Below are 10,996 nucleotides of genomic sequence, written 5' to 3' on the forward strand. Positions count from 1 at the left end.
TTTTTCTATTTTCTCAAAGTTTGCTCACTCTCTATCTTCCTTTCATGTCAAAATATGGAACAGGATTTTGCTGTACTTAAATCTTCTTCAATTAGGTGACAAGAGAACCAACAGAGAGGGGATATGGACCCACTCATTTGCAAAAAGAAGCTTGGTTGTATTGCACATTTTTAAGAATATGCTTCAAATATATCATTAGTCCCAATAGCTGTCATGCATAACAAGAGATAATCAGTAGGTTTCCTAGCTCTAATGCTGCAGTAAAAATAGCTTTGGATTAGGGTTTGTTTGTTTGCTTTATCCATGCATTACTCTTTGATAACAATGCTGCAAACACAATGGTGCTTGTCTTCTATATGGAGATGGATGAACTGGCTTTCTCCGAAACAAGGCCAGGAATTCAACAAGATAACGAGTGAAATCAGAAAGTAACTGGAATTTTTACAGGGCTTCTTCTACCCTGTTAGTATCTCCTAAGTTTTTTTGTACTGCTAGCTGGAGCAGCTTCCTGGCTTGGTATGCTTACATTGCTGAAAGACCAGGGGGTATCCCTGGCTCAGCTGGCTCTCCCAACAATATAAAAGGTTTTAATGTGGCCCACCACAACTAACAGAAAGCTGTGTTGTTGTGTAGTGTTATTGCTTTATCTGTAGTGATAAAGCCACAGTCTTGTTGCTGTAAGAAGCCAGCTACTTTATCATTATAGGTAAAGGAAAAGCCTTTCCAGAAAGTTTTAATGCCTATTAAATATTATATTTAATCTGACATTTGAAAACCTGCTTCTCTGTGAGTAATTAAGACATAAGATTTGCTTCTTGTTTTTTGTTTTAAACAAGCCCATCAATCTATCAGTACAAAAAGTAGAAATGAGGCAAAGAGACAGAGCAGTTCTAAAAAAAAGTAATTCCACTGTCAAGCTAGAGGAGAGGCAGAAATGGCTAAACAAATGTGTTATCCTTTTGAAGAATAAATATTTGTGGATTGTAAAATATTATAACTTAATAAAAACCAAACCCCAACTTGAAGATTTAAATCTTTAATTGCATATAGAAACACATAATGATTTATGAATGTATATTGGTCCAAAAAGTGACTTAAGGAGAGCACCAAAGGACCATGATGCCATTGCTGGTGTATAGGAAATTTGTGAGGAAGGACAGTTTCACGATTCTTAGTCAGGGGAGAAGAGAACACTTAGAAAGTCCCACAACCTGACAAGCCCTGCAGACCAATATTAACTACTTGCACCATGGCAGTCAGTTGAGGTGATGTGCTGGCCCTCTGGGAAGAGAATGGAAGGGCTCTGCAGATGTATAGCTAAAAACATCAGTATGTTGGTTTTTTGCTTGATTTCTAGGCCTTGAACCTTACAAAGTTACAAATAAAAATCCCAAAAGAATAGGATGAAGCAGACATGACAACAGCTGTGGAGAAAATAATTTGTAATACTCGAAATAACATTAAGGAATATGATATATGGGTACACCACATGAATAAAACATTACATTGGCCTGGAGTCCTTTCCTTTTTTTTAACCAGATGTTGCTTTGCTAAATCATATGGGTATTTTCAGAATGCATAATAGACAAGGCACAGACTGTTAATGGCAATGCTGATATAACATTAATCCTTCTAGTGCTTCTCCAGTGTGTCTGTTTGGCTCTACTTGCCTTGAGTTCACGCTGATGGGAGCCTAAGAGACATTGAGGGAAGTGAAAGCTGCATCTGTCCCCATCAAAAACTACCTGTGACACAGTGTGCCCTGACCTCTCAAAACAAGGTCAGCAAGCTGCTGCTCCAAAGGAAAGCATCTCGCAGAAAGACAGTGCATTAACAAGCGTGCTAATGACTTTTTCCTCAGATCAGAAGGGCAAAATTGTGATTTAGATATCTACAAATTAATTGTTTATGTTCTGCCAACTATTTCTAGCTACAGTAAAATGTCTGTGTTAATTTAAGACATCTGAAGACCCTGATGGCAGGGATGAAACAGGACAAAGAAAGATATTATAGTTTGAAGGTGTAGTAATATAGAAAGACACAATAATAAGGACACCATGTTATCTGATGTGCAGTATGAGGAAAATAACATCAAGAATAAACATGCTGATTAATATGCCTTATTCTAAGCATATTATTTTCAGAATTGATTTAACTTTTCTCATTACCACTTTATCTCTCTTGCTGTGGAGATCAATCTATGCCATTTTTCTCCTTTTATAGCTTTATTTTTCCTTCTTTGTCCAGCATTATCAAACTATGACACAAATTCAATTATGATGTTGTGATGCCAAACCTGTGGTCCTGGCAAAGTGTATCATGCAGCATATCTAGGTAAGTGAATTAAAAAAGCATCTGAGCAGGTATCTGGTGTGTGTCACTGCTCATTCTTCCGTAATAAACTATGTTCTTCTTCTCATTCATTTGTCAATCACAGTAACTAAAGATTATTATATGCTGTATGTACGTGACACCAGCAATTTGCAAAGTCTGTTGGCAAGAAAATCAGGTTAGAATGACAGAGTGAGAAATTAAGCAGAAGTCTGATGTAATTAGCTATAACAATCAGTGCTCTAATTTCTGATTTATTGTTTCCTGTTTTCCTGCTGTTTTCAGTCCATGCATACTGTATGTGCTTCATATAGGTCAAACAATTGTCTTATCAGTCCTGGCAAACCAAGAGGTCAGAGTTGACAATATTTATTTAAACATGCAGGATGCTTCCCACTGCAATTAGGAAATAACTATTACTAATAGATCTTTGGTGCTATATCCTCATTTATAAGACTTTGTAAAGACATAAAAACAATAGGGAATTCAGATTCAGGCTTCTTCATAAATATTTCTTGCAGATAGATTTACTTGATGAGTAGCATTTTGGTTTGTTAAACTGACCACACTGAATTCCACCAGATGACAATCTGTTAACAAAATATCAGTATGAAACATTTGCACATACACATATCTATTCAATAACAATGGGCATGTGGCATTATGTAACACCAGATCTTAAAAAAAAAAGGCTATCCAATTCTCAGTCCCTCTGAAATCAATGAGAGCTTTGCTGCAGACTGTGATGGGATTATGGCTTGGCCCCATAAATTTGTTCTGGCTGCCTTTTTCACATTGTACAGAATTCAAGGTCTTTGGAGGAGCAATCCCTTTTCATAATCCAGGACTGAGCATAATTTACTCTTACACAGTTCTTGCAATTCCAGTGGGAATTCACATGACTGCTTGTTTTGATTGCAAATATGCATAGTAAATTGTGCATCTCACATATTTACTACATGTGTTGAACTCTTTAGTTAATAGACACATTTTCATAAATAGTGAGTGTAGGAGAGATGCTTAAAGGTCATGTAGTCTGGTCTCCAAAGTATTTATAAAAATAAACTAGAACTAAAACATTTATGACAGAAGCTGACCTAGTCTATTCTTTAAAAATTCCAGAAACAGAGATCCCACAACCTCCTTATGTAATCTATTCCACTATCCACTCCAGTACTCTTTCAGAGATATAATAGCAGGAAAGTTCTAAACTAAATACTCTTGCTGATGCAAAATAATACAATTATTTTTCTTTCTATAGTAGACATAGGGAATAATTTATTCTTTGTAGTAACTTTCTATGCAATTATGTCATATTTCTTCTTAGTGGTTTTTTTTCCTCTAAAATTATTATCTTTTAGCTCTTGTTACTTGAAATTCACATTTACTTGATGTCTAATCATCAGTTTTGTTCTGTGCTGACCCTTGTCCAGTTTTGACAGCACAATTGCAAAACTTGGTGCTGTATGTACAGCTCTTGTGTTTCTACTTCCCATTGTGGTGCTTTCATTATTGAAGTGTTAAGACACCTGTGACTCATGTGACGCACTATAATATCCAGATCCTTTTCTGTAGGACTGCTATCTGGGCAAGACATTTCTCAGAGAGTATTTGTGAAGCTGATTGTTCCTACTTAAATATTTTATTTGCCTTGATTGAATTGCTTTCTATTTATTATAGCTTCTTTCTGCCATTTGTCTTCCTTATTTTGAATTCTAACCTTGTCCTCAAAAATGCTTACATTCCTTCCAGCTGGTTATCATATAAGAATTTAATAAACTTATTGCCTGTTGTACTGCCCAGAGCATTAATGAAATGACTGCACAGTATCAGACTCCAGACAGATTTCAGTAGAACTCTTGTTGATACAGCCTTTCAACATACTGTTTTCCAGTCTCTTCTGCATCCTTGTTACAGAGGTGTAAGGAAAGAAGTTATTTTTCTGTTTGGTTGGGGTTTTTTTCCAATGAAGTTAATATTTATGCAAAGCAGCATAGACTGTTTAATAAATGAAGATGCAGTACTTTATTTTTGGCTGTTACTTTTCAGCGGTTAATTTTTGAGTACTTAGAAATAGATGCTTTGTTAGTTTTTCCAACTGTCTGAAGTCATGACATGGTTCCTTGGCTGTACTTTTCCCCACTTATAGAAATAAGCAGTATATTTTTCTCTTTTTTTTTTTTTTTTATGTGCTCCAGAGCCTTGACCTCTGCAGATTCTCTAATTTCTAATGATTCCAATGATTTCTAATTATTCTAAGTTTGGTTCCCTTTTAGATATCTTTGTGAAGTCCTATGTAACTCACTGAAGACTGTGAAGACTGGAGTTTAACCTTGTTGCTTTCAATGCCAGTCCCACAATTTGTAATGATCTCAGATCTTTTTTTTTTTTTTTTTTTTTTTTTTTTGTGAGCCATGAATCAAAAGAGTACTGAATATTTTGTCCATCTTGGCATTATCTGGCACTGTTAACGGTACTGCTGGCTTTTCCTCCCTGTTGATTGCCAGGACAATTTATTGCTTAGAAAATTTATTTGTGAGGAGAGGATCCACCTGTTCAGAACTTCTGGGCAACATACATCAGTGAGATCCAGTTCTGAAGTCATCTGTCCAAGGCCCAGGGCAGTGCTGGAAAAGAGTCATGACTGCAGCATATAACAGCAGCAAATTTAGGATATGGGTAATATCAAGGAATTAGATTCTATGAGGTTCTGTAGGATTTGGTGAAATCTTCTGCCTATAGAGCTGTGTGACATTACTGAAGGGTGCATGAGAATGGAGAGGAAAGGAGGAATGAAGGTGAACAACATAAATGTGAAAAACATCAGCTATTTAGATCGCTTATATTATTCTCAAGAAATGTTGCAAAATTCCTTTCCCATTTCCCATCCTCCTGAAAATTAAGAGAAGTGTGGAGTTTTTCTCAAGAAACCTTTGCTTTCAGGATGGATACCTGTCCATGGAGCAGCTGTGTTTGGGTAGATTGCTGCCCATGTTCATGAGATTTCAATAGATACTTTGAATGATGGGGTCTGGAAGTCCATCCCCACCCCTGGGCTGAGATATGAGCTCTGGCAATGGCCTGAACCTCAGACTGTTCAGGACACCCACACCAGGAAAGAGGGAACTGTTGTGCCTTCCAGTCTGTACAGTGAAGGGAGTAAGGGTCCAAAGCACAAGAGACTCACACTTTAGACAGACATATAATGACAAACTAAAGCAGAGCTTTAGCTTCAGCTTCTTTTTTTTTGCCTATTCTAATGGACACTGTCTTCAAGTATTTTTGTTTGCTTCTGAAGTTTCCACTTGTTTCTGATTTACTGTTACTTAGAAATATTATGATTTTGGAAACTTTACTTGTTATTATTACTTATTTTTCTTGCATATCAAGGCACTTCATAAACAGGAAGAGCCTAATTAATTGCTATTCACATGTCAAAGTTTGGATAGAAAGCAACAGTACAACTGGAATTTAGTTCTCAAATGTGTGTGTCTGTGTGAAGGTGTGTGTAGGACAATATCACTCTGCTGGCTATCATTTAAAGATACAGGAAAATATCTTCAAAGTTCTTGGGATCACAAAAAAACCCCACTGTAAGAGCCAATTTACCACTGAAGAATTTGTATTTCTTGTATTTGCAAATTAACATCCTCGCCAAATATTCAGCTAGGATCAACCATTATAGTTTCCCACAAGCCAATTTATACCACCTTACAGTAGGTGAAGGTATCTTTAGGATATAATAAAAACAAAAGCCCTACAGATTAAAAGTTTGTGCCTGATAATCATTGCCCAAATCACTAATGCTAAATATTAGTTCAATTTTTTACAATTTCAGGAAAAGATGAACCCAATAGCATTATAGTCTGCAACCATCCTAGTATTTATATCCACCAAATTTCAGTTTTTCTAATTTTTTCCCCTCAAAGTAATTCATCTTACTTATTTGCTTCCAGATATTGATGCTAATTTTCTTTGTCAGTTAATTTGAGGGCAGAAAATACAGCTTGGGCTCAGTCTCCCTTGTTTGATAATTTAATACCAATATTATTTAGGTTATTAGTTTTACTGGTAAATCAAGAAGCAAGTTGCCGGAATACAGCTGTGACCCCAGGGCAGGAACTTTCTGCCGGCTGTCACCTTCTGACAGTTTGGGCTGTTAATTACCTCCACCAGTTGGAGCACAAGCACCTCTGTGTCTGCCAGCTGGCAGCCTCTGCCTCACACTGGCAGCCTGAGATTTAAAACCTGTAACAAAAAGCTGTTATGTAAACAGTTTATTGTATAATACACAATGGCAGCAGTAGACCCACACTGGGAATCAAAGGTACTCTGCATTCACAAGTAGCTAGGGCTGGAATGGGTGCAAGGTCCTGCTTGCCTCTTTCCACCAGTCAGTAGACAAAGCACAAAGTCCAAAGTGAAACAGCCTGAGCTGAGGCTTCTCAGACTCTGCATACTGGGATCTAAGTGTCTGAATTGTTGTGGTACTGTTGAACTATACAAATTACTTTAACATGTGAGAATAAAAGACTTTAATTGCCTGGTGACACACCAGTCACCAGCCCAGAGAAACTGCAAAAATCATCTCTGAGGTTTCCTTCTCAGAAAACAAATGCAGACTTCAAAAGTGCATTCTCAGGTCCTCTCATTTAAGGACTCATTCCCTGAAGTGGCACAGATGTCCTCTGCAGCTTTAGCTGGTCTGTATCTGGGAAAGAGCTCATGGTTACACTTCTGAGGGAGCAGTGTCACCATGCTGTATATAAAATTTGGGCTGCTCAGAAGTGTGAGAAGCAGGTTCTTTATTCCAAATTCATGAAAGGATCTCTTTATAGTCATAATGGCTCAAAGTCTGCAGCTAAAGCAGTGCTGGAGCCACCCAATGGGACATCCCCAAAATGTGGCTTGCAATTCTGCTTCCAGAAGTTATTGCATATCTTTACTTGTCAGTTGTTCAAGTTTAGAACAGAACCACCCTAAGCAAGAGGAAGGTACCCAAACCCCCTTGTTAGCTTCAGCTGAGATGTTAGAGCACTTACAGAGGGGCAGAACTGGGTTGTCATCTCTCCCAGACCTGAGAAGATTCAAGCCCCCATCTCATTTGTCTGCAGAGCAGCCTGATAATTTTCGGGTTAGCTATGGCCACCAGAGATGTAGAATAGCAGAGCTGATGAAATCAAACAAGAGCAAGAAGGAGCCCAGCTATGGACCATGATGAGGTGTTCTGGATCATACTTATTAACTTATTCTCTGTACTGTTCAAGTATTTTATTTGCTGGCTGCTTGGTGCAATAAGCACAGTGTTTCTGTAACAGAAATTTGTGAAATTTTAAAGACATGGGATGACAACAAAATCATGAATTATCTCTCAATTTCCAATTGGGTGCATATAAATTTGAATTCAGTAAATGGAAGGAATGTAAGGAATATTCCCTACTATTAGGTTTGTATATCCAGTATAAGGGTGTTCAGACATCTGCTACCACTCTATCATGCTTAGGTAAAAGTCATTAATGCTGATGGTAAGCAAAATCTTCTTGGGGCCTTTAAATGGTATCACCAGAACAGAAAAAAAAAAAAAATAAGGATCAAGTGGAGCAGTAAGCTTGGTTTTCAGGATTTGAAAAAAGTGAAAAAGAGACTTGTAACAAAATTATTTCAGTGGAATTTTTTTAGGTGATCATTATAAAGCATTCTTTTTCTCTCTTTCTTACTAGGTTTTACACAGAGTCAAAATAAATCAATCATATATTGATTTAAATGTTATTTCATACATGGAAATTAAATTTCACATCAGTGGCTCACTTTCCATAGATGTCAAAATGTTGTTTATTAGATTTATTCTAAGAAATATTGTACTTTATGTCCTTTGAGAGGACATAACTCCTAGAGAGAAGGAACAACTTTTTTTCTTGGAGAAAAACCAGAAATTTTTACAATAGAAGCAAGCCTTGGTTCCCTTATGTAGATACAGTTCTCAGAATTTTCAAGTATTTCACCTACCTCATCTTTTAGATAGACTTGAGCACAGAATTTGCTGTTCAAAATATTTCAGATCAGGCATGGAAGCACTCTACTTCCTTCAATCCCTTGCAGATGAAGGAAAGTTGGAACCAGCACAAAGCTGTTTAGTAAAAGAGGAGGATAATTATCGGTTTATAAAAAATTAACAATAGCAGCCCAAATACCACCCATCTGGTCTGCTGACATCCAGGTAAGTCTAAGCGTCCAGGACAGAGGTGTCCACATAATATTAAGAAAGGAAACATCTGGGAATGGCTTTTATATCAATATGGAACATGCAATTTCATTCCTATACTTGCAATTTGTGTCTTCCTGACAGTTATTTCAAAGCTACAAGCTTTATGAGGTTTAATCTCACAATATCTGTTTAGAGCAAATGGCTGAGGTAGAATGTAGCAAACTGTAGTTTTGACTACGATGGAACTTCCCAGTATTCACACCAGTATGAAGAGAGGCAAAGTTTGATCCAGTGACTTCACACAGGCATAACACATAATTTTAGGAGGATTCCATAACATAATTTTAGAAGGATTCCTAAAATATGTATGTGTTCTGAAATTTGAAAATTAATGTAAAAGAAAAAGTAATTTAAAATCAGTTTTTGCATTATTTATACAGATGAAATATTGCTTATAAATTCTCTTTACATTGCTATTGAAGGATGCTTTAAAAAAATGCACAGAAATGAAACCAATTGCCAGTGTAAAGAAAGCCTGCTTTCAACACTGGCAGGGCTAAAGAAACCTCCATTTCTTTGCATTCTCCTCTGTGAAGTAGTGGGAAACCTTTGAACAGTTCCCATTCCTGCAGGCAATTCCCCCCTCACAGTTAACTGCTTCACTGCTGGCCCAGCAGTCACATATGCCCTGAGTTGCCATTATCACATTGGTGCTCCCTTGAAGCTGGGGAATTGCCAGCAAGGGATACCTGGTATCTATCACCAGCAGTCAAGCTATCAGACTGACTGGAGCAAAGCCATTTTAAAGTTCTATTACAAAAATTTTCTGTGATTTTCACAGATCTGAAGCACCCTGCAAGTATTGCATCTTTTTTTTTTAATTTAAATAGACTTTCATTTTATTTAGCAGTAAGAATAGAAAATATAAAAAATGTCAGCATGACTTTTCTTTTTATATTTGAAAATATTATTTAAAATGTTTTCTAGAAAGTATATTTTTCAGTAAGTCTGTCATCTTCTATCACTTATATTTGTAATAATCATTTAAATATAACTTCTTTTGCCTAAAGATTTTTGTATTCCCCTATCCTTTCCAAGGTATGTCTGACTTAATTTCTGCTAGAAGGTTTACATGAGAAAACTTTTACTATTACTTAGGCTGTTTCATATGAAAAAATCAGAGTATTTTATAATTCTTTTTTTTTCCTTAAATAACCAGATATCACAGTCTATTTCATAGATACAGACCTGAGTTTTTAAGTTGTTCTGATATATGAGCTCTTTCAATTGCTTAAAATGTCAAATTTCCCATTTTCATTCGTATAATGTATTTTGCTTTGTGGATTGTTTGTCTTACTGCTGGCACACACCACCTTTTTACCCAGTGTTCCTGCCAGGTGGATCTTTGAACAGACATTACACATTTGCTGTATTCCCATTTCACAGTGATCACTGCGTATAGGCAGTTTTCTGCCTGTGAGTGATCCTGCCTGACCCAATGGCTTTGCCCTGCTAATGATGCAGAATTGTGAGTGCAGGAGGCTCCTGTGTTCTTGGGCACCCAGTGTCCAAAACCCAGCGTAACCTGTTGAGTGCCAGCCCTGCAGTGGGCATGAGCCCAGGGGTCTGATCATCCTGCCTGATGAGGACATAAAATTCTATGCTTGAGGTTGGAGGGGATGTAGCCTGCAGGAGAGGGATACCTTATATTGCCCCCTATTTTTTTTATTTTTTAATGTGATTTCCAGTACCATAGAGCAGAGGGAAATGAAGGAGGGAGAAGTTCAGGAGGAAGAGGCATTGCTCAGGCTTTCTTTGATCTGCTCCAGTTGAAGCTTTTCTGACCCAGGCAGACAGATCAAAGAAAGAAGCCAGAATACAGAGCACTTGAGACATTTCATGACTGTAGAAAATACTGCCCCAAAAGTGCTTCTTTTTTAGTTTGAAAATATGCTTGCCTTACATATAAACTGTTGTGGCACTTATTACTAAAACCAGATGATCAGAAATTATTGATTATTTTATATACCTCTGTCAGGAAGGCATTAGCTATATAGTGTCTCAGATAAAAAGCCTGTGACTGGTACATGAAGACTGCAATAAAACTAACAGAAACAAATGATAACAAATTACATATCTATTTTATTTCTTAATATATCTTTGCTTAAAGAGATTCCAATTTTGAATGTTCAGTAATCCAGTTATTGGTAGAAGACTTTCTTTGAATATTGGTAAATCTTAGTCTCAATAATTTAGTGAGAGGCAGCAAACAACTGCTGTATTGCCATCTTCAATCTGTGGTACTGAGCAGCCTTTACAGAGTAGAGAGGTATCACTGAATAAGGACTAAATCCTGGTTTCAGTATAAGCTATGTGCTGCATGCTTTATAGTCATAATTAAACCCCATTTTGCCCCAGAGATGCCTCAAACAAGGGCTGATCCATGTGATTAACTTCCAT

Source organism: Molothrus aeneus, chromosome 4, assembly GCF_037042795.1.
Source record: "Molothrus aeneus isolate 106 chromosome 4, BPBGC_Maene_1.0, whole genome shotgun sequence".
Lineage (NCBI taxonomy): Eukaryota > Metazoa > Chordata > Aves > Passeriformes > Icteridae > Molothrus > Molothrus aeneus.